A 23,929-nucleotide genomic window follows, 5' to 3' on the forward strand; every position below is an offset into this window, starting at 1 on the left:
TTCTACGGTTGGGTTTTTTGTGTTTTTTTTTTTTTTTCTTTTTTTTCCCTTTCTGAAAGCTAAATTACTGGTTATACCTGAAAAGGATGAAGTAGGTGTGATAATTTATGAGTAGACAGCCGTTGTCTGAAGACAATGTGGTGGCACCCTGAGCGATGTTGGAGCCCCGTAAGAGGGAGTCGTGTTACGGGCTCAGCCAACAGCCTTGACATCGGGGCTGGGCGTCGACAATTAAAGTTTTTCTCTTTTTTTCAGACTAGAGAACAGTCCTGAGGAGAAATAAAATAAAGAAATCTATCCGTGTGCCTTCGCTGCTGTTGAAACACACGCGCGGCGGCAAAATCGTACATCAAGAAGGATGCTCGACGTTGCAGCCGCCGCCTCGGAGCCGACGCCGTTTGGTTTCGTGGATGCTGGGTCTTTCCTGCCTTTTTGTTTCCCAATCGCTCGGCGGCTGAGGGAAAAGGAAAGGGGGAAACAAAGGGAAAACCGTATAATTCAGAGAAATAGGTGGGGGAGACGCGTTCGCGTGGGATTATGTCACCTTTGATAATGCACGGAAGCGTGGGAGCGGGGAACGTGAGAGCCGAGTGAGGAAAGGCAGGGGGAGGCTGGAGGAAACAGGGATTTACAGCCTGCCATGCCGGAGAGCTCTCTTTAGTCCAATAAATAAATGATAAAATAATTAAATTCTGAAATAAAACGTCACTGAATTATTTAACTGCTCACCTAGGAATAGCTCTGACTCAGCCGGGCGAGCGCTCCTGCTCTGCTGTGGGTGCCGCCGTGCTGCGAAAACCAACATCCGATGCCACGAAGCACTCTTGGCAGGGGGGCGAGCTGGGGGGGGTGGCCGGTCCCTCGTGGGACGGCGTCTGAGGTCGGGAAATCCGGGCTTTGCTCCACCTTGGAGCCGGCCCGACGAGGCTCGAGCAATTCGGTGCAGCGGGGAGCCAAGGAAACGTCCTTGCGCAGGTGGAGAGGGTTGTGTTGGGGACTTGGGGAGCGGGAGATGCCTCTGGTGTGGGGACCCCGCTGGGTGCCACCAGCCCTGCCAAGCCAAGGGGGTCCCCGAGGGGTGCGAGCCCTGGCACCGTCATGTTCCTCTCCACCCCATGCTTGCAGCAGGTTTGATGCTGCGTTTGTCCCGAATTTGGGGTGTCAGGCTCCTTGCAAAGGCAGAAAATTATTCTGCCAGTGTTTGGGAAGAGTGTGAGCACATGGATGCATTTTCCAGAGCAAGACGTTCGTGCCACGAGGGGTGCAACGGGGCAAACCCAGCCATGCAGCCTCCAGGCACATCCCCTCCCGGGCCGGGCTCTGCCCCTGCTCCTGCTGCGGCCGGGGCTGCTTGGCCGAGCGTCCCTCGCGCAGGATGCACTCTGAAAAAAACAGTTTTATTTTCCCCGTTCTTGGCAATTTTCCTTGCTGACACGCTCTCCCGGCTGGGCTCCACGCCTGCCACGCACGGGTGGATATTTTATCTGACGTGGAGAAAGCATGCCGGGCGCCGCTGTCGCTGTGAACACGCGTCCCACACGGGGACGACGCATCGGTGCTGATCGGGGGTGATGAGGCTGTGAGACGGAGCCGGTCCGGCCGATGTCAGGGTATTTTGAGGAGGTGACACGGCGGTGGGAGGCGAGGCAGGGCGCGGAGGCACTGAGCGGCGGCGGCGACGGCAGCTGGAGCGGCTCAGGGATGGACTCGCAGGCCCCAGGACAGCCTGCCTTGCCTTGATCCGTTTGAGTCCCGGCTCTCCAGCATCAATAAAAGGTAAACTGAGCCTGAGAGCTGACTAAAGGCTTGCTGAGAGAGGTCCCGCTGAGCTCGGATTGCTTCCCCAGGAGGTCACCAGAGCTGTGGCTTTTGGGGACATGCTAAAATGCAGAATATGCGGGAAACTCGCGGGCAGGCATCAGTGATCACCAACACTGATTTTCCTCTTTGGACACTTCGGTTACTATATCTGGGTGCGCGGCTCATTAGTTCAGTTCCTTTGCCTGTGGAGACGTTTCAGCACTCTAACTGGTGTTAACTGGGAGATGACTGCAGCCGGGACTTGCTGCTTGCTTCCGCCTCACCACGCTGCTGCAGCGAGTCCGCAGGCACCCGTGCCGCGCCATTGCGCATCGCGTGCGTGCCGGGGGGGACCTGGCAGCACCCGGCACGGCCTCGGCGGGGGGCTCAGGAGGGGATGGGGGGACGGGAGCTGCCTCTGTGTGCCAGCTGGGACATCCAGCGAGAGCTGGGCAGGCTGGAGAGCTGGGCCCAGGGGAACCTCATGGGATTCAGCCAGAGCCAGTGCCAGGTCCTGCCCCTGGGGAGGAACAGCCCCCCGCACCAGCACAGGCTGGGGGGGACCTGCTGGAGAGCGGCTCTGCTGAGAGGCCCTGGGGGTGCTGGGGGGCAGCGGGGTGACCCTGAGCCAGCACCGGGCCCTTGGGGCCAAGGGGGCCAGCAGTGCCCTGGGGGGCATGGAAAGGCGTGTGGCCAGCAGGGCGAGGGAGGTTCTCCTCCCCCTCTGCTCTGCCCCAGTGAGGCCACATCTGGGGTGCTGCGTCCAGTTCTGGGCCCCCCAGTCCAAGAAGGGCAGGGAACTGCTGGAGAGAGGCCAGCGGAGAGCTACGAAGGTGACCAGGGGCTGGAGCATCTCCCTTGTGAGGAAAGGCTGAGAGACCTGGGTTTTTCAGCCTGGAGAAGAGAAGGCTGAGGTGGGATCTCATCAATGCTTATAAATATCTGAAGGGCGGGTGTCAGGAGGATGGGGCCGGGCTCTTTTCAGCGGTGCCCAACACCAGGCCAAGGGGCCACGGGCACAAGCTGGAACACGGGAAGTTCCCCCTGAACATGAGGACAAACCCCTTCCCTGTGCGGGTGCCAGAGCAGGGGCACAGGCTGCCCAGAGAGGCTGTGGGGTCCCTTCCCTGGAGACATTCACCCCCCGCCTGGACGCGGCCCTGTGCCCCTGCTCTGGGGGTGCCTGCTCACGCAGGGGGTGGGACGGGATGAGCTCCAGAGGGCCCTTCCAGCCCCCGCCAGTCTGGGATTCTGTGATTCTGTGACCCTGGCTCGCACCCACCCCTCGCCATCACCCTGGGTGCTGCCGTGCCGGAGCTGCCTGCATCTGCTGGGTGATGAGCCCCTGATTTCTGGGGGCTGGAAGGGGGGCTTGGCATTGCAGCCAGCTGCGTGGTCCCATGGCAGGGTTTTGGGGGCGATGCTGTCTGTGGTGACAGCCCTCCCAGCCCCCCCTGCTCGTGCTGCCTTGAGGACCATCAGAGGGTTCACCTTCCTTGCAGGGAGCACATTTCTTGAGCAAGTGTGGGAATGGCCCTTCAGTACAGCACTGCATTGCCCATGTCCACATAACTGCCTCTTCTCCACCCAGAGCAGTGATCTGCAGCACCCATCCACCAGCCCTCTGCGAGCTGCCAGAGCCAAGCTCCCGGCTTGGGGGGGCTGCTGCAGCATCACCCACCGGCCATGCCCCCGCCGCGGGTATGGGCAAGACGGGTGCTGCCAAACCAGACAGCCAGAGCCTTTCAGAAAAGGGAAAAAAAAGGTTTTTTTTAAAAAAAACAACTCCAAGTTGGCTCTGTGCTGGCACTGCCTTTGAACCAAATGTCTCACTGCAGCCAGTGACAGCTCTGCAACACGAGCGGTGGCAGCATTCGCGAACTATTAGTGTTAAATTATTCCAACAAAAGCAGGCCTTGATGTTGTGTTGAAGTTGATAACTTGAGGATCTGTTTGAAAAGGATAAAAGCTTTGCCATCAAAGGCTGGCTCCCCTTTTGTATGAGGCACACTGCTGAGCAAATTAACCATTTTTGTAACGAATGCATCATTCTAGAGGCTAATTAGCAAGCGTTGGGGCTCATGATTTGCTAACTGTACATTAAAAAAATAATAATAAAAGGATTAGCTGTTTTCCTGACGTTCAGTGGCGTGTCTCGGATGCCGCCATGCTGCCTGCCTTTGCTCCGGGCACGGCCAGGAGACCCGTTTCCCCAGCGGAGGAGGGGCAGGCTCAGGTAAGGCCGTTGACAGGAGGTTTTGGGTGACTGAAGCAGGTCATGCTGGCGGTGCCGACACACGCCTGATAATGCACGCTCCTGTTCTCCTGCCCAGGAGTAAAGCTGCAACCTCTTGCCATGAATATTATCAATCAGAGGGGCTTTTCTCACCCCCGTCAGCCGTGCGTGGCTGTGTGTCCTGCCTGCGGTGTGAGCGGCGCTGGGGTCTCCCCTACCTCATGCTCAGGCTGCTCTAAACACCCCCCTTCCCCTTCCCAGCGCTCCAGGCTTGCAAGGGCGAGAGCCAGCAGCCAAGCCGGGTGCCCAGCGAGGCTCCGGCTTGCTGGGGAGGCGGCTCACAGCCCTGGGGAAGGCGCTTTGGGAAGGAGGCGTGGATGAGGATGAACCGAGTAGCTGGAGATGGACGGGGCTGGCAGTGCCAGGGGCTGCGCGGCATCTCGATATGTGGGCAGCAAGAGCCCCACGCCCAGCCCGGTGCGGCGGTGGGTACCGCTCGCCGGAGGACCAACGGCCACCCCTCGTCATCGCACTGATCCCTCGGGTGATGCTGGCCCCTGGCCGCCAGCAAGAAAGGCACGCCAGCATGCCAGCAAGCAGCAGCGCCGAGGCTGGGTTCGTGCCATCTGACACTGAACCAGGGCTAAATTTGTCCGGTTTACACTTGGGAGGAGTGACAGCCACGAGGAGAGAGAAGTGCCTTCCATTTCCAGCGCAATAAAGATATGATGGAAAAAAAGGTTTCATGGTGGATTAGCACCCTTGAGGTACTTGAAGCTGTCACTTAGAATATGCAAGATCTCTCTGCTCTCTGCTGGGGGGGGGAGAAAAGAAAAGAAAAAAAATGCCTTTTTACAGGATCCCTTCTGCAAACATGTGACAGTCCACAAATCAAGCCCATAACGTGCAGAACTTACCCAGTAATTAGTTTTATAAACACGCAATTCAGTTGATGTAACAAAAGCTGTAATTTAAAATCTGACACCATCTCCCTTTGCCGGGGGCCGGGGGGAGGGAGGTTATTAATAGCAGGAGTAAGAGTTTGTATTTTTCTTCTCCGTGGCACTTGGGAGGGGGGCAAATGACCTCAGTGTGAAGAAACTTTATTTTCTACTGCCTCTTGATTTATGTGGGGAATCTGTTGCATGATTAGCGCCTATCATCAATAACCAGGCGACGCAGGCTGACAGCTGCTGAGTGGAATGAAGAAACCCTGCGAAGCAAATAGCTACAAATTTCCCTGACAGCCCTGGTTCGATTACACGGCGTCAGCTGCCAAAACACCAGTTATTACAGGCATGGAGTGCCATGAATAGCTGAGCAGAAAGGAGCACGGGCAGCGGTAACACGGGGTGGGATGTTAACACCCCCGGTGCCCCTTTCCCTTGGCGAGGGCATTCGGGGATCATTTATTTACAGCCGCCCAGGCTTGGTGTGCGACAGAGCCTGGACCTGCTATTTATGCTGATGCTGAGGGATCACCTCCGCCAAGACGAATGGATGTGTGAGTGGCAGCAGTTTTTCCTCCTCCCTGCCAGAGATACTAACGCTAGAAATAAGTTTATAACAAAACCCGTGCCCTGGCTTTCCAGGTGAATGCTTTCCGAGGATTTACCGATGCACATGTGGTTAGGAAAAAACGTAGAGGCAGTAGAGAAATAAATGCAGGGCTTGCTGCTTGCTCGCGGCACCGAATCCCGCCGTCGAAGTGCTACGCCGAGCAGCAAAAGGGGAGTAAGGGGGGGGCTGCGTGCCACGGCAAGCACCGGCAGCGCTCCCCCGGCCACACGCTGCTCCGTCCAGCCCTGGCACGGTCACTCAAGGCGTTGCTTCTGAGCCAGGCTTTGGCAAAACCGGCTTGGGAAATAATTTTAAATTTTAAGCAAATTTAAACAGGCTGCCCAGGGAGGTGGGGGAGTCGCCATCCTTGGAGGTATTTAAAAGATGTGTAGATGTGGCACTTCAGGACATGGTTTAGAAGGCCTGGGGGTGTTGGGTTGAGGATTGGACTTGATGATCCTAGAGGTCTTTTCCAACCTTAATAATTCTGTGATTCTAAATATTGGAAAACCATGGTGAAAACCATCAACATACAAGGCGGAGCCTCCGCAGGCACAAAACCCAATTGCAGCGTTACCCGCCCCTCATCCGGGAGTCGCGGGCGTTCCCCCAGGCTGATATGGCCCCCCCAAGCTGAGCAAACACAGCTCGAATTTAACCTGCTTAACGCTCGTGGGGAGCTATTTGCAAACGATCCGACTCACCGAGCGCCATTCCCAAAAATGAGAGAGGCAAGGGTTCTGAACGACCGATAAACCTCAGAAACGCTCGTCGTGGCAGCCTTTCCGCGTGGGGCCAGAGGTGACGCTGAGTACACCGCTTGCTGGCAATTATTCAGCCCACACCACTGAGCCCATACGTCCCTGGCAGAGCGAGGATCTTCCCTCTTGCTTTAATAATGAGGGTTTTTTCACGGAGCAGAGAGATGGGGCAGTGCAGAGCCCGCTGCAGCACCGGCCGCTCAGGTCCCTTCCCACAGCTGCAGGCTGAGGAGGAAGGAAACGTTTTGCAAACGAAGATGAATTTGGCATTTTTCATGGGAACGTTTGTCAGCCAGCGCCCGCCGTGACCCATGGTCCCCTTCCCAGAAGCGACGGGGAGGTTCAGCCCGCCGAGCTCTGCAGCGGCTCAGCCCCGGTACCGTGGCTCTGGGGCTGGCAGTTCCGACCGGGGCAGCCCTGCACTCAGGATTTGCCATTCCCAGCCTAGTTTCTGCTATTTTCCATCTTGAAAATAGCACCTTTGAAGTCAGTCACCCTTCACTCAGCTCTAGCTCGCGGAGGATGGGACCCACTGGGCAGACCCCCTGGGTAGGGCTGGCTGGAAGACGCGTTGCCTGAGGTTTCCTATAGGAAAATAATTTTTTCCAGAGATGGGCATGTTTTGAATTTAGGTTTTCGTGTCACATTGTGTGCCAGTGTTAGTATTTAATTCTGTTTTGATGTTTATTTATTATATTTTTTTTTTTAAAGCCGCAGAGCATGTACTGGCCAGAGCGCTTCTGGTGAAATCTGGTTTTCATCTGCACGTGGCATGTCGAAGCAGGGAAATGCCTCTGCTGGGACGACGTTTCCAAAGGGAAAGCTTTGGGGTTGGAGGAGAGGCAGGGTCACTCCAGCACCCTGGAGCTGGGGGGCTGGCTGCCCGGGGGGCACGCTCACAGCCGCCCCCCTGGCAGAGGGGGAGCAGCGCCCAGCTTCAGACCCTCCAGGCTGCCCTCTGGAGCCGGGCCTTGATGTTAGGGCTTTTTTCAGGACAACACAAGAGAAAATTATTTAGCTTTTTTTCTTAAAAAGCTCAGAATTTTGCTTTTCTTCCCTGTTCGGTATGAAAACACCTCCCAGTGCTGAGAATATTCATGGACACAAGCCACCACTTTCTGACTGGGACTTTTTCTTCTCTTCCAGGACATCAGTGCTGTTGGGGACCGGCACCGGGGTGGGGGCCGGGGAAGGGGCCAGACGGAGAGGTTTTGCCTGAGGCTCTGTGCATCCCGTGCTGCAGGATGGGGTATCCTGGCTGTGCACCCCGCTGCAGGCAGTGCACCCCACTGCAAGCCATGGACCCCACTGCAAGCCATGCACCCCCCTGCAAGCCACGCACCCCACTTCAGGCAGTGCACCCCCCTGCAAGCTATGCACCCCCCTGCAAGCCATACACCCCACTGCAGGCAGTGCACCCCCCCTGCAAGCCATGCATCCCCCTGCAAACCACGCACCCCACTGCAGGCAGTGCACCCCCCTGCAAGCCACGCACCCCACTGCAGGCAGTGCACCCCACTGCAGGCAGTGAACCCCGCTGCAAGCCGTGCATCTCTGCTGACATGAGATACGCTGCCTGCAGCGGGGTGCATGGCTTGCAGCGGGGTACGCTCCCTGCAGCAGGGTGCCTCAGCGCGGAGATGCTGGCCCTCACCCACCCCGTGTCCACGCGATGCCCAGGCAACCTGGAGCCCCAAATCGAATCAAATTCTGCTGGAAACTTTCTAGGTGCTAATGAAATATTTATGAGTCGGTGCATACACGGACTCCAATTTAAGGACAGAAACTGTTTTTATCATGAAGATGAACTTGAGGGGCACATTTTATTAGAGAGCAAGGATGTGTTAAAACATCATATTCAGAAGAGGACGGTGCGTGATTTCCCTCCTGTGGAGCTAGGCTCAGGCGCTGAGCTGGAAAGCCAAGTGTTTCCTTACCCAGACTCACGATGCTGCCATGGGGCTGAGGTCTGCTAAAGACGGGGTCTGCTCTGAAGCGCAGCTGATGGTGGGGAACAGCTTTTGCTTTCCAAAATAACCTCCTTGTCCTCGCTGCTGGTGTTTCCTCGCCCTCGCCACCGCCTGGTTTCAGTAGGAGATCCGAAATGCTGCCCAGCATCCCGAGGAGGGCTTGGGAAGACTTCCCATCGTCTGGGATGGAAATCCTTCCTCTGGAAGGGCAGGATGGATCCGGCTGCTGCATGATGCTCCGGAGCTGACTCCGATTTGCCTCCCACCTGCTCGGCCGAGGTGAGCTCTGCTGCCGGCCCCTCTCCCCCGGCACAGGGTTATTTGTCAGGTTTTAGTTTCCCTCAGCTTTCCTTTTAAAATAATTGAAGTGTCAACTGTGGTTCACGGGCTGGTCAATGTTTTAATTCCTCCCTAACTTTATAAGGCAATTTCATGAATTATACAGTGTGGTAACAGAAGGAGCTAAATAAAGATGCAACACTAGCTGTGTTTAATAAATACACCCTCGCTATCCGTGGAAGCTATTTGCAAGTCAAAAATATGGCACACGATGATCTAGCTGTCGATTGCAAATATTTTAGATTACTGCTAGGTCAGCACTATTTTATGCTAAATCCCATCAACTAAAAATAAAAGGAGGAGGCTGCGCACAGGGAGCTGTAAAGCAGAGGCTGCCTCGCCGTGGGCTCCCTGGTGCCGGCGACCTACCGAGCTAACGACCAGGCATAAACGGACAAACTTGTATTTCTTCCCCCCCCCCAACAGGCGCTAAGTAACCTCTCGGGAATTCAACAGCACTGTTGAGGAGATGCCAGGAGGCGTGAATAACAAAGGTGACCCTCACCTTTGGCCTGATCCTGGGAGGAACCGAGCAGCCGCCTGGAGAAGGAGCAGGAGAGGGTGCAGGGGAGGTGCTGGTCTTGGAGCCACTGCTGAAACCCCACCGGAGGGGACAACCCCGCGGAGGGGGACGCCTGCTCTCACCACGCTCTTGATGGGCGTGAAGAGGTTTTTGAGGCGCGCATCCAGCGGCAGGGGAGAGCAGAGAGCTGGGCACCGACGGCTGCGTGGCCGAGTCTCTCTGCTGTGAGCGGGAGCCGCTGCCTTCCTCTGCCTGCCCTGCGACAGACCGGGGAAGGGCGAGGGAGGGGTGAGGATTACTCCCTCGAGGTTTGCAGATAGCTTTGAAAACAGGCAATTGTGCATTTGTGGCAAGCTGCGAGAATGTTTTTGCCATCTTTCTCCGGCAAATGCCAGCTTGCTCTCCTTGCATGCCGAGCTGGGCTCCTGCCTGCCTCAGAGCTGCCTGGGTTTCCTTGCAAAAGCTGTGCAGGAATGCCTAACGGGGGTCACTGCGCTGGGCTAAACGCCAGCGTCGGGCGTTAGGAGGTGCCGCGCACCCGATGCTTTGCACAGCATCAAGCAAAGGGTGGGAGAGAGGCAGGGAGCAAAGCCCGGGCTGTGCTGTACCTGGGGGCCCTTTGCCGCAGCGTTGGAGCTGGCAGAGCAGAGCCCAGCACTGCCACCGAAACCACCACCCCAGCACCAAAGGGGCGAGCGGGAGCCAGCCAGGACCCAGCTCCCAGGTGGATCGAGGGCGGATGGGAAGGGGTACTAACACGTGCGTTCCTCCTTCCCTACAGCCATGCGCTGCTCTCCCAGTCAACCAGAGAAGGTTTTCCACGTGGCCCCCAGCCCACGCAGCTCAGCCGAGCGGAGCCGGTGGTGGAGCAGGGGAATCGCCATCCCTGCGTGGTCCTGGGATGCGCTGCGGCCCCGCTGCGAGGACCTGCTCCCCCGCCTGCGCCTTCCTCCCCCGCACGGGTCCGCAGCTCGCTGACATTGCGTCAAAGCCCTGGAGAAGTGCTGGAAGCCATGCAGGGGCTGCCACAGCAATCCTCGGCCCTCGGGGGCTAAAGAGTCTGCAAACAGCAGAGTGATGCCCTCCTGCTCATGCTGAAGGTCAGGCTTGGGGCAGGCAATGCCCCCCTAAAGGTGTTTGGCCAAGGTGACCCCAGTGCGGCAGGGCTCAAGTCACATTCACCACTCGGGCAGCCTTGTTTCTGCAACAGGGATGGACTAAGGGAGAAATACTAATATTTGTCCCTGTCCCCATCTCTGCACGCACAGCAAATTGACCATTAGTTACCAAATGGGCTATAAAGACAGAGTGAGGGTGGTTCCAGACGTCACAGAAATTAGCTGGATTCAATTAAGCTTCTCTCATTGCAACCGAAGCAAAGGGCGAGGGTGTCTGCAGGTGCTGCGTGCCCCGGAGCGGCAGCACGGGGGGCGGCCACGCCGTGTGGATTTGAAGGTTGCGTCCCGCAGCTGGAGCTGGCGGCTTGAGCTTTCCCTTGAGGGCTCAGCGGAGGCTGCAGGCGAATGCTGATGCTCTCCAAAGGCTCAGCCCGGCTGCGTTCGGGGCTCCCATCAGCGCGGGCCGGCGCGCACAGACCCCTGCCCGGCAGCCGGATCCCGCGCGCCCGCGGACGCTGTCACGCGCGTGTCGCACACCCGTGGGATGAAGAGGGAGCTCGGCCTCTGGCCGCAGCCCCTTTCCCCGCTGCAAGGCTCAGACCCAGCGCTTGAGCCAGAGCTTTACCTTACTGTGCGTTAAGCTGCGCTTTCTTAAGTGAATGACATCAGTTTGGCTGCAACTCAGGCAGACCCCGTTCTCCCTTCCCATGCATGTTACAGAAATCCCAGTCTCTTTTCCAGTGTGGGAGCAGAAAACGACTGGAACTGCGTACTGGGAGGAAACTACCACGACATAGCCCTCGGTCATAGATTAGGAGCATGTCACATGTTTCATTACCTGCTGAAAGACAGTTGCTGTGTGCTGGGGAATATTTATAAAGCCAAACTTTACAGCTCTCTGCCTTTTCCTTGCAAGCATGTAGCCAGAAAGGCATTAATAAAGTAGCCTTGATGATCTGAATGATTTATGGAGCCGCAATTCTGTAAATAGGGTTCAAACTTTTAAAGATTTATTTGTTTTCCAACAAAAAGTCATCCTAGTGGTACGCAATGTATATACCGTGTAGGCTAATTACGCTATTTATATCCGAGATAAATTGTTCGGTGGGCAGTATGCCAATGCACCAGTTTAGCTTGGTGCTAATATTTTCTAGGAGATTTTTCATCCCCCTGGAAGTTCTGTAACGAGTTCATGCGACCCCGCCAGCTATCGGGAGGCGTGCGCTGGAGCCAGACATCACACCACGCGAGTGCCCTGCACAGTCAGGCCGTATTTCTGATTTCTTATTAAAAATTCTCTTTGTTCCCCTCGGTCCGCTGTCGGTCCTTCTCGAGCTGAAGCACGCGAGCAGTGGCATGCTATGCCGGATTTTGAAGTGCCGGCAGCTTTCTTTTCAAACGCTTCCTTTAAAAACCCCTTCAATATTGCAGCCTTCAGAAGTCCTCCCTCTCTGCCAAGCCTTCACATTTCTTTTGTCCTTTGTTCTGCTTCCTTTAAGCCCGGTCCCCCTTCCATTATGCCTGCCAGAGGAATCCGCAGCACAAAGATTTCTACCGGTGCCTCGCTTGCTTTCTGCCTCCCTCCCTCCATCCCTCCAGCACCCTCCATGATTACATCCTCTCCGTTGCTCTACAGCTGTTCCCAAGCTCCCCTTCAGCATCTGAAGCCGCAAATCACTCCTGCCCCACATAGGCACACGGGGTTTGAATTTGTGCAGCGTTTGAATCCCAGGGGCTGGGAGGTTTTTTTTTTGCTCTCGCTTTCAGCAGAAGCCGGGATGCGGTGGATAAGGCTGACTCCCAGTGGCTCACGGTCCTTGACTCGGCTGGTGCTTGCTCTGTTTCCTATTCAGGCGATGAATTGCAGAAGCACTCTTGCTCTTGGAAATTTTGCCTGTGCACATAAGTAGATTTTTATCCGTTCCTTCCAGATGCTGCAGTTATAAGTGCCCGTGTACATTTTGTTACGGTTCCCCAGATAACAGCATTTGGAGTATCGCTCCTTCAGAAAATCCATGCAAAACCATCTGTGATTTTCTGCTCTTGGATGGATAATTGGATTGTAGTGTAGGGTGGGCTCAGGGCTCGGGCTTGTTTCCTTGCCTGAAAATGGGAAAGTACTTACAACCAGGCTCCAAGAGGCTTTCAGAGAAGAATGAAGCCCTACATGCCCATTCCTGGCTGGAGGTGAGCGGTGTGCCACCAGCAGCCCAAGTTAACCCACAGCTGCCCCACTGCATGTGCCACGGCTGCTCTGGTACCGTCACTTCCCAGGCAGGAACCTCATTTTTCCCACTCTGGGCTTGGTCCCATAATGTAAAGCACCCTTTAAAGAGCTGCAGAACTTCTTTGATACCATTTTAATATCTGTGATAAGTTCCTTCAGGGCAACCCAGCTTTCTTTTCTTTCCTGTCAATTAATTAAAGGCTGCATAACGGTGGCATTTCTAATTATCTATAGGCAGGGCAAAACAACGGCCAGCGGCACAGCCTTCCTCACCCACCCCTACCACAAAACACCTTGAGGAGGGGGCACCGAAGGCCACCAGGCTTAAGGACGCTGCCGCACAGGGCACGGCAGCGGCGCAGCCCAGAGGGGAGCAGCAGCACGCCGGCTGTAAATCACATCGCGGAACAGGCAGAGGAAAGGAAAACACATGGGAGAGATGCTGGAAAAGGCTGTGGGGCGGGTGTGGAGCGAAGAGCAGCCCCGAGGGCTGGCAGGCTGGCTGTGGAGGGGAACTGCAGCTTGGGTTGCGTTGCTGAGACCATCGCGGACTTCTGGGCAACCTGCTGGGCCATCGGCGCTGCGCCATTGCGGTTGGTCTTGTCAACTGGAAGGGCATCTAACTGCAGGGCATCGAGCATCTGCTGCCGCGCTGCGGTCCAGCGGCCGCGCCGGCGGAGGGCTGAGCCAAACCAGCAGCGGGGGCATTAGCTGAGCCACCCGCCTGCGCCGCTCTGAGCTGGAAGCACCGGCCCCGGCTCCTCGGGGGTCACAGGAGGCCAATTCTGGGTTTATGCAGGCAGAAAAACCACAACAGGCTGTAGGAAAAAATTAAAATAAATTAAAAAAAAAAAAAAAGCAAAATGCAGAAAACAAAGAACAAATGGGAATTTGGATGGGGAACGGAGCGGAAGGATGCTGGGTAATGCTGCAGCTTGGATGCGGCTGGCCCAGGTGGCCGGCTGGCTGCGATTTGGTGATGATCTGGCCGGTCCCTGCTGCCCTGTTCACGCTCACGCATGGCCCAGATGTAGCAGGATGCGGCCAGCGAGCTCCAGGGCTGCACAAACATCCCAGCGATGTGCTCTGCCCGACCCTCTGCCTGCCCAGGGGCTGTGATGCTTCTCCTGCCGGGTCCCCAGCACAGAGACGGCCCCAGTTTGTGACTGGTGTCCCTCGCAGGGAAGCCCTGGCCAAGCTGGTGGCCGTGGCTCCAAGGGAAAAACCTTCATCTCCCACCAAGCCAGCGGTGTTGGAGACATGGTTATAAATGCACTTGACATTTGTTGGTTTTGTTGTTGGGTTTTTTTGTTTAAGAAATAGCAACCGGTCTCCCATCCGCCAGCTCAAGTGCCATGAAGTGCATCACCAGCACAGCCAGACGGCTGCTGAATAAACCTCCCAGGCTCTTTCCCCTCCGGTCGGAGGAGTCATCGAGAGCTGTGCTGGCCTGGGGCTGGCGCATTCCTGCTCACCTGATTTATTATCTCTGCTCAGCACACAGGGAAGAGGATTCTTCCCAGGAAGAAAAGATGGCAACTCGAGGCAGTCCCTTGGAAACAGCCAGTGTTTGTCTGAGAATTCCTTCAAAGGAGCAGAGGGAGGAAGGAAAAAAACTGTATCAGAGAAAGATTTATTTTAAAAAAGGAGAAATCTGAGGCACTTGCAAAGCTGGACTACAGCGAGGCAGTCAGTATTTCTGTTCAGGAAGGCTGGGATGGAGACCTGCAGAGACGAGTTTTGCATATCCAGAAAAGTAAACAGCAGACTCGGCCTCGGTTTTCTGCAGAATTACAGGAACCAGAGATGGAAAAGACCTATTAAATCATCTTTCTATTTCCCTCCAGGGCAGAGCAGGATTGCTCCCTGGAGGAGATTATTTTTAGCATGCTGTTGAACAGAGTTTTCAACATCTCATGAGATGGGGTTTCTTTTCCAGGGATTTAGATGTACGAATGATAAACCAGGTTCTGCCGAAAGACAGCTTGACCCAGAGATGAAACGAGGATCAAAGCGGTGCTATGAGGTTCAGAAATGTTTGTCTGCGTGTTTTCTTCTCTCTCTAACATGTTTCTGCATCTCCTTACAGCAAGCCTTGCCTGGGAAGGAAGCAGAGGCAATGAAGCCCCAGTTCTCCAGGGATTTTTTCTTACAGAAAAGAAGAAATGTGGCAATTGCTCTGGAAGAAGCTTCACACGGGCATCTCACATCCTGGGAGAACACGGTACACGCTTGCATTTATGGGGAAAAAAAAGGCTCGGCACTGCTAGGTAAGCAGCACGTGCACCGCCGTGTCCCACAGACTCAGCGGAAGGAGGTGAGCCATGCCAGTGGGTGATTTCTGGCACTGGTTTGGGGTGGCCGTGCTCCTGCACGGGCTCTGCGGGGAGCCTGGTGAATTGGCACCCACCGGCGTTGCACCCGCAGAGCCTGCAAATCTGCTGCCTGGCGTTCAGGGGAGCTTTGGGCTCTCACACCCACAGCATCTTTTAAACAGCGCCTGAATTAACACCGCAGCCTTGGTCTCCTTGGCGGGGTCTGCGGCGGCCCTGCACGCCTTGCTGCAGCCACTCGCCCGGGCCATGCATTGCTTGCGGCTCCGCAGCGCTGCAATGGCTCCGGGCACAGAGTCCGGCAGCTGCTCAGCTCCTGCAACTGCTGCAGCTCATTAAAAAGGAGAGACACATGCCGGGCCCTCTCCTGGACGCGACTCTCCCTCCTTCCTCCGACTCCCTTTGATCTTAAAATTAAAATTGTTTTCAGCCCGCGAGTATATTTCTGCTCCGTGTGGGCTAAGCGACGCCAGCCGAGCGAGGCTCTCGCTCCCCAGCAGCCCTCGGCTCGCGGGGAGCGGCTGCACGACCCAGTGAAATCTTGTGTTTGCGCCCAGAGCAATTGCAAACAGTTTGCAAACGGTTTCGGTGGCTGTTTCGGTGCAAGGGGGAGGGAGAAAAGGGGAGGAACTGGACTTGGATGCTGCCTCTGAAATGATTGTTTGCAGGCCAGTAATTCAGGTTGCAGACAAGGCCCCATTGACTCTCCGGCAAAGACGGAGCAGTTCACTTGTTAACCCTGGAGAACGGGCTGCTGCCGGCACGCCGCGGGGCTGCCGAGAGCCGGAGCCACCGGCCGCCGGGGCAGCACGGCCAGGGCATGGCTCCGAGCTGCCCGAGGGGCTGCCCGGGTTTTGGGTGGCCCCTGCAACCCGGCTGCAGGGACCCGCTCAAGCCACCACACAGGGAGGTTTGGTGGGAGCACCCTGCACGCTGCTGCCCTGATCCGAGCACAGCCTGGGTGCTGCAGGTGCGGGGCGTGCATGGGGGTGCTGACCCCCGTTACGCAGGGGCGGTGCGCCGCCGAGGGGTGTTGCAATGGCCACGATCACAAGCAGGTCTAGGTCACGCTGCCAAACTCACCGGCAAAGGGTCTCGGCACGGCAATTCCCCCGCGCTGCATCCCTACGGGATTCGGGACGTTCGACCTGTGTTTCCCTCGACCTTTTATTTTCCCTCGCGGCTCAGAAGAGGAAATGTTTGTCTGCAAGATGCAGGTCTCTGGCTGAATTCCCCTCCTGTGGGGGAACCTGTGTCAGTGAGAGGTTTAATTTTATGCGGCTGCGCTTTGCCCAAGAAACATTAGCTTAACATTATCACGGGGTAAGTCAACAAATATGGAAAAATCTACCAAGGTTACGTTTTACCCACTTCTCTCGCACCTTTGGAGATGAAACCCCAGCTACGCTGCTAACTTATAGTGATTTATTGGTGGGCTGAGAAGCTGGGTTTTAAATACTGCATCTTTGGGATGCTGGCAGCCTTGCTTCCTATAAATCTTAACTAGTAGTTCTAAGCCCTTTTATGCCAGCTGCTTTCATGTATTCAGAACCTTTTCCGTGCAGTAGCCTATGAAAATATTGAAACGATGCCCAGAGCAACACCAGGATATGAAGGGGAAAACTTTAAGATGTTTTGTAACTATTTTTTAACAGAACCTGCCAAATCTTAATTTTTCCAGTTTACAAGTAAGAGCCTCTAACCATCTGTTTGCTGTCAACTGATGTTTGTTTGGAAAGGAATTTTATTATTTTTTTCCATCTCGCACTCCTGTTCTTACAACTAGTTTACTGAACTTCATAAATGTCAGCTTTCACAGTTGTTTTGTAAGCCAGTTATGATTTAGGATTTAATCAAAATTGAGCAGTCAGTGTCTTTAATCAATCTGAATGGAGATCAAAAACAAAGAAACGGAGACTGAAAAATGAAACATTTAATGTATCCCAACAGTCTTTGAAAGAGCCTTATTTCCAACATAATAGCTACCAGGAATCATTATAACAAACTTTAAAAAAAAAAAAAAAAAATCCCCTCCAAAACTGCTTGTCGTGGTTTTTAAAGATAAAAAGGGCTACGGCAATTTAAGGCTTAAAAGCAATTCCAACCTTTTATCTCATTAAGTATTAAAAATAAACCGGCATCAGCCACTCTGCGGCTGCGACGGGCCGTGCTGCAGGGAGCTCGTGGCTCTGAGGACGGGGCTGCTGGTGCCCAAACGACCCTTTGCTCACCCCATTTCGTCCCGGTCTGCGGTGCTGGTCCAGCGCACGCCTAGGCAGCACCGTGCTTGCCGCGGGGGTTTTGGCACCCGCACCACCGCGCTCTGGCACCGGCCGCACGTGCCCGGCGCAGCCTCGATGTACAGCGTGGAAATGAAAAGCGGGGAGGAGATGATGTTGCGTCTCCCCCCGAAGCATCTCATCCGCAGTGCCCCGTCGCGTGAGATCGTTGGGCGTTTTGGGCTCCAACGGGGGACCAGCCATGGAAAAACCAAGCCACCCCGGTGGGAATGGAATGACGCAGCATCCCTGCGTCGGCTGAGTCCCTCGTTAGCTGGCACGAAGGCCGCGGTTAACGACGCACAGGGCTCAGCAGAGCCGATGCGGGTCAGGGAGACCAAATTAACTCGGGCGGCAAGTGCAGCAATGCCCTGATGAATAAGGAAGGAGCAGAACTGAGCTCAGCAGGGCCTGTCAGTGCATCGGAGCCCTGGCCCCGTGCCGGGGGCTGCACCACGTCCCACTGCCCGCCGGCACCGCGGGGTGTAAGGAGGGTCAGACGCTGCAAGGGGGATGCAGGGGTGGAGCAGGGCAGAACTTCCCCTACCTGGCCCAGCTCAGCCAAGCTCGGCTCAGCCAGGCTCAGCTCAACCGGGCTCAGCTGGGCCCGGCTCAGCCCGGCGCTCTCGGGCGCCCCCTGCCGGCGTGTCCCGGCTGCGAGCCCTTAGGGGCAGGAGGTAGGCAGCAGGCAGGCAAGTGGTGGGAACACCTAAGCCCAGAACGGCCCCATCAGCCCCGGTGGATAATTTAACTTAATTAAACTAATAGCTCTTCTCTTTGGCATCCCCCGCTGGAGCCCCTGTCGGCCACGCCGGCGCTCCCGGGAGCGGGACGAGGCTTCGTGGGGACCCCGGAGCACAGCTTCAGGTTTAATTTATGAACCAGCCCCTGACCTTTAAGCTCAAATCACCAAGTTCTGCTTTGTACTACAGGGTTTTGCTTATTCTCTCCTTTTTTGGCTTGTAAGGCCCTGTCCCTGGTTTGTCTGAGGGCTCCGGGGTGGTGGGGTGCCCACGTGAGTGCTTGTGGGGTTAAGGGTGCCGAGCAGGTCCCAGAGGAACCCAGCAGCTCCTCGGAGCAGACCAACCCACGGCCGGTCAGCCCTCCCCAAAGAGGGGAGCTGCAGCAGAGCCCTGCAGTAACCCTTAATGGGCTACTGGGCTTTTAATGAGCAGCTGGGGTTGGACTGGTGGGAGCTCGGGGAGTGTGACTGGGTCCTGGGGTGCCTCAGCAAACCGGAATGTGGTTCTTGTGTCAGCCCTGGTGTGGCCAGCAGGAGCCGGGCAGGGATGGGGCCCCTGTGCTCGGCCCTGGGGAGGCCCCACCTCGAATGCTGGGCTCAGGTTTGGGCCCCTCGGGACAAGAAGGGCCTGGAGGGGCTGGAGCGTGTCCAGAGAAGGGCAGCAGGGCTGGGGCAGGGTCTGGAGCACAAGTGTGCTGGGGGGCGGCTGAGGGGGCTGGGGGGGTTTAGCCTGGAGAAGGGGAGGCTGAGGGGAGCCCTTCTCGCTCTCTGCAGCTGCCTGAGAGGGGCTGGAGTGAGGGGGGGGCTGGTCTCTGCTCCCAAGTCACCAGTAATGGGACGAGAGGAAACGGCCTCAAGCTGCGTCACGGGAGGTTTAGGTTGGATATTAGGAAAGATTTCTTCACCAACAGAGCGGTCAGGCCCTGGCACAGGCTGCCCAGAGGTGGGGGAGTCACCGTCCCTGGGGGGTTCAAACAATGTGTAGACGTGGCACTTGGGGACGTGGTTTAGGAGGCCTGGGGGTGTTGGGTTGGGGGTTGGCCTTGATGATCCTGGAGGTCTTTTCCAACCTTAATGATTCTACAGTTCTTCAATTTGACTGCATTGAGCAACTGCAGTTCTGTGATTCTGTGTAACTGCTCGGCGCAAAGACCAACCCGAGCCTGTTGCTCTGCTTGTGCAGTGAGAAGGGAGGCCCGGGAAGAGGAGGCCATCGCTGCACAAACATATTGTCTCTCATAGCAGAGGATCCCCTTCTGCTGCAGCATCACCTTCCAAGAAACGTTTTGATTTAGCCTCAGGGTTTGCGTAGCCTCCTCCCGGAGTGATGTTCTATTCCATTTGAAACCAGCTCTTGGATGAGGCACAGGAAGGAGCAGATTCAAGCTGTAAACAAAAACCTGTTCGCCTCCTCGGAGGGGTTTGTCGGTGCAGAGGGGAAATGCAGGGTGTCCTGTGTCATCTCCCGGGGTGCGGGCTTGGTGCTGTGCCACGGGTAGGCTCCTGCATGCCAGGATGAGGCCCTCGCATCAGAAAGGGTCCTAAAGCTCTGCCCAGCAGTCAAACCTTATCTCCAAGCACCTCCGGCCCATGCTGGGTGCCTCGGTCCTGCCGTGGGCTCCTGTGGGATGCAGGCATTCCTGCGCATGAGTGGGACCCCTGTAACTGCATCGCTGATGGAGGGGGTCTGCACACCCGGCCCCTGCCTGTGGTGGGAACAGTGGCTGCTGGTGATCCCTGACTGATGGGGTTGCTCTCTGTTTTCCTGCTATCCCATAATTTTCATCGCAGTTAAAGCCAGGCTTAATTTTATTTCTACTTGCAAGCAGTTGCAAGTTGTGGCAGCACAGGGAAGGTGCAAAGTGCTTTGATGGAGCCAGGCCAGGGCTTTGCAGAGATGCTGGCGGCGTGAGAGCCGCCACCTCCAGCATGAGAGCCGGAGCGCTGCATGGCAGCAGGGCTGTGAGCATCCATGTCCTGCCGGGCTTCGGAAAACGCCCCTGCTCCAGCAACCGAGCCCTTCGATTGCTCTTGGAGCACCCGCTCCCTGCGGAGGAGGAGAGGCTTTGCAGAGGGACAGAGCAGGGAGGAGAAAACCTATCTCACGCAAAAGCTGCTGCAAGCACCATGCAGGTGAGAGGCTCCCTCCCTGCTGCTTGCTCATCCCCACTCTGCCCTGCAAGCGGCCGTCCTGCAACCAGCAGCTACCTGATGCCCGTGGCATTGCCCATTTGCCTCCACGGCTGGTGCTGGATGCTGCCGGTCTGTAGCTAGCATGCTGGGAGCCCGGGTACTGGCAAATGTTACCCGCGTCAGGAAACCGGGGGTTTTATTCCTGCCTGGAACCCAGGCTCGGCGTCGCCTGGCCTTGCAACAAACAGCCAGCGCTTTGCTGGTGCTACTCTATAAAATTCCCTCTGCATCGAGGGAAACGGGTTTTAAAAATCAGTTTTAAAGGCCTCCAGGGGCTCCACATACTCTCGCAGGCCTTCCTCTTTATTTGTCCCCTTATTGTAATCCCCTCCACTTAGGACGTATGGGCAGAGCCGAACATCTGGCTCTCATCACACCTTCTGTTGACTCACTGCTCAGCACCAGGGCTGCGATGGCTCCCAGATGTTGCAGTGTGTCGGTGCCCCGTCAGCCGCTTGCTTTTATGGTGGGGGATAAACAGAGGTGGGTTCCAAAGTGTGTGGGGGGGACTGAATAAGTGTTACCTGCAGGTTAGGGGCACGTAGGGCCTCGTGAATGTTTCACTCGCCTTGGCGAGGTCTCATTTTGGGGGAAAAGCTGCACAAACCATCCAGGGCTTTAGAGGTTTCCCTGTGGGTTGTGGCAAGCCTGGAACAGGCATTGCTTGGGCTGGCTGTGAAGGTGGTGGATGGGCTTTACCTTGTCCCTGAGGCTCTTACTGGGATGCTTTGCTTTATTTTTAATTCAAGGCATGGTGTGCTGGTGCTGCATCTCCGTGCGTAGGGAGAGGAGGTGAGCACGACCAGTGACAAAGCCACCATGGTGATGGTTGTCACGCAGCCTGTCCCAGAGCTTGGAGAAGACCTGGTGGGGTCCTGCAGCACCTCTGCACGCCCACCCACGTGTGTTATGTGTCCCCCTGCCCAAAGCCCTTCAAAACCAACTCCCACTGAAGCAGGATACATCCCTGGGGCTTTTGCTGTCCTGGTTGCCTCTGGCGCTGGAAGCGGTGTGCCGTGGGAGCCAGGAGTGCGCAGCACGGGGTGTCTCTTGGCGTCTGCGGTGCTCTGGTAGTGCTCGGATGCTCCCGAGCTCCTCGGCCCCTTCACCAGGGCTGGCATCTCGTTTATGGGTGGGACCTCCTGTGATGTCCACAGAGCAAGCTGTGGCATCCCTCAAAGTCCTGTGACCTTGCAAAGGTGACAACCACCCAGGTATCTGCTTGCAGATGAGTCCTCAAGAAATCCCAGCAGGGCTGGTCTTTGCCCAACCTGCCGAGGCGCTGGCAGGCAGTGGATGGGGTTGTTGGCAGGCCTGAAGCCTGATCTTGAACTCTTTTGATGCTCTGAGCATTGATGTAGCTTTGGTTCATCTTTTTGTCATTGATATAGTGTGTTTATCTAAAAAGGAATCTAGTTTTCATTATTGCGGATTCGGGGGCTTTTTGCTCTGCATGCCAATGCGGGGGAAGGGAGCCCCTGCGGAGAGGCAGCTCCTTAAAATGCCCTCTGCAAATACACGCCTTAGACAAAACAGCTCTGCTGCCCGAAGGCATTTCAATCCACACTGAACCTTTGCTGGAGGAAGGCAGCATATCAGAGAGCCAGGATTTCTCCAAGGCAAATGAATCTGTTCTCATCTGGTTTTCCTCTTTGATGCATTTTTATGTTAAGGGCCCTAAGTGCTCTTTTAATAGTTCTGGCCTTGTCAGAGAAGCCAAGGTTTCTTTGCTTTCTTCTTTCTTCCAAACTTCCCTCCACAGGGCTCCCTGACAGCTCCTTCTCCGCGATGCAGAGTGCCAAGGCCCTGCGCTTCCCCAGCCCAGAGCTGGGAATATCTGTAGCTTCCAACAATGATGCTCAAAAATGCACCGTGTCAAGTTATTTGCCTCAACGACTGGGGGCTCCCAGGAGAAGCCCAGCCTCTTAAAGGCAATAATAACAACAAAAATTAAGTCTGTCTGGTGTTGGTTACGGGGGTGCTGGGATCCACAGGCTCATGCCTGACTCCAGGACGGTGCCGAGCTGAGCGCAGAGTCCTCCTCAGGGCCCTCCTGCCCTGAGCGGCTGTGCCAGCTGGTCTCTGGTCCACCTCTGGTTTGCTGCTCATGAGCTGGAGAAAGGCAGGACTTGAGGGTGAGGGGTGCTCGTGCTGCACCCGCAGCCCTCTGCTCCCGCTCTTCTGGGCTGATGTTGGCTGGGCCAGCTCCAGCCGTGGGTTTTGCAGTGTTGCTTTATTTATCACCCTGGGAAGGGTCCTTGCCTCCACCAGAACCATGCTGTCCCATGGAGCTGTCTTGCCCCATGCTCCCAGAAGCCCTTCCCGGGGGTCTCTGCAGGAGTGCAGCCTGCCCGGCTACGGGGTTTCTTTGCTCTCACACGGTAACCAAGGATAGAATCATGGAATTGTAGAATCATTAATGTTGGAAAAGACCTCCAGGATCATCAAGGCCAACCCCCAACCCAACACCCCCAGGCCTCCTAAACCATGTCCTGAAGCGCCACGTCTACACAGTGTTTGAACCCCCCCAGGGATGGTGACTCCCCCACCTCTCTGGCCAGCCTGTGCCAGGGCCTGACTGCTCTGGCAGGGAAGGCATTTTCCCTCATCTCCAACCTAAACCTCCCCTGATGCAGCTTGAGGCCGTTTCCTCCTCTTCTATCGCTAGCTGATGATCAGACTGATCAAAACCATCCGGGGGAGAGGTTCACACCTGGTACCTGCCTGGTGCTGTGGTCAGCGCGACCCTGCTGTCCCCTCAGATGTCACCGAATGACCCGGGGGGCTGTGTCAGAAACACCTCCTGGGGTACAGCCAGTCTGGGGGTCCCTGCATCCGGCTGCCTCCAGCTTTGCCTTCCTCCGTGCACCCGCGGGGAGCTGGCGGGAGGGCAGCTTGCCGACATCCCTCCACTCTGTTCTCGCAGATGAAACAGGCAGAAAGGGAAACCTGTGGCTTCACTTGCTTTAAAGAACAGTTTCCCTGGCCTCTTTCTTGCATGTGGGCTGCGTTTTTAATTAGCTTTTTAAAATATAATTTTAAACTTCTTTCTTCTGCTTGCGTTTTTATCTCAGCTTAGGACGCACAAAGCTTGACTATTTTGTTCTCAGAGTCAGCTGGATGATCAAGGTTTTTGCAGTCTGCTAAATTATTAAAGAAAACTCAGTTACTCACTAAATATTATTGCTTCCATAGTGTCAGGGAGAAGATCACAGTAATATTTTGTTAATTCAAACATCTTTCTCTTTCTCTGAGGCTGCCGATGACAGGCAAAGCGCTCGCATAATATACAAAGGTGCTCGTTACAGGAGGAGGGCATAATTAATTTTAGCGGTAGCAATAAGTCTTTGCTACATGCAAAGCAGCATGAGGGACGTGGAGCTGGCTAGGAGAGTCTTCTGCATGGCTCGGTCGATGTTTCTGATGAATCGTGGGGGTCGTGTGTTTTGTGCGGCTGCTGCGGTTGGAGCGTGATGGTGGTGGGAGGTTGCCCCTCGCATCCCAACCGCTTGCTTGGCTGAGGGGTTCCCCAGGGCTCAGTGTTGGGGCCAGTCTTGTTTAATACCTTTATCAATGATCTGGATGAGGGGATCGAGTGCGCCCTCAGTCAATTTGCAGATGACACCAAGGTGGGGGGAGTGTTGATCTGCTCAAGGGCAGGAAGGCTCTGCAGGGGGACCTGGACAGGCTGGATTGATGGGCCAAGGTCAACTGGATGAGGTTCAACAAGGCCAAATGCCGGGTCCTGCCCTTGGGTCACACCAGCCCCAGGCAACGCCCCAGGCCTGGGGCAGAGGGGCTGGGAAGTGCCCAGCAGAGAAGGCCCTGGGGGTGCTGGCTGACAGCCG

At 55.9% G+C, this 23,929-nt stretch overlaps 1 long non-coding RNA gene across 1 annotated transcript; it reads right to left on the reverse strand.

Annotated features, from left to right (window-relative positions):
* Positions 1-12,589: 12,589 nt before the first annotated feature.
* Positions 12,590-16,068, reverse strand: LOC142060521 (uncharacterized). The gene is made up of 3 exons (XR_012661782.1): positions 15,951-16,068; positions 14,010-14,118; positions 12,590-13,352 (listed from the first exon to the last, which is right to left on the reverse strand). It is a non-coding gene; the product is annotated as an uncharacterized LOC142060521 (long non-coding RNA).
* Positions 16,069-23,929: the final 7,861 nt, after the last annotated feature.

Source organism: Phalacrocorax aristotelis, chromosome 7 (assembly GCF_949628215.1).
Source record: "Phalacrocorax aristotelis chromosome 7, bGulAri2.1, whole genome shotgun sequence".
In the NCBI taxonomy this organism is placed as follows: Eukaryota; Metazoa; Chordata; class Aves; order Suliformes; family Phalacrocoracidae; genus Phalacrocorax; species Phalacrocorax aristotelis.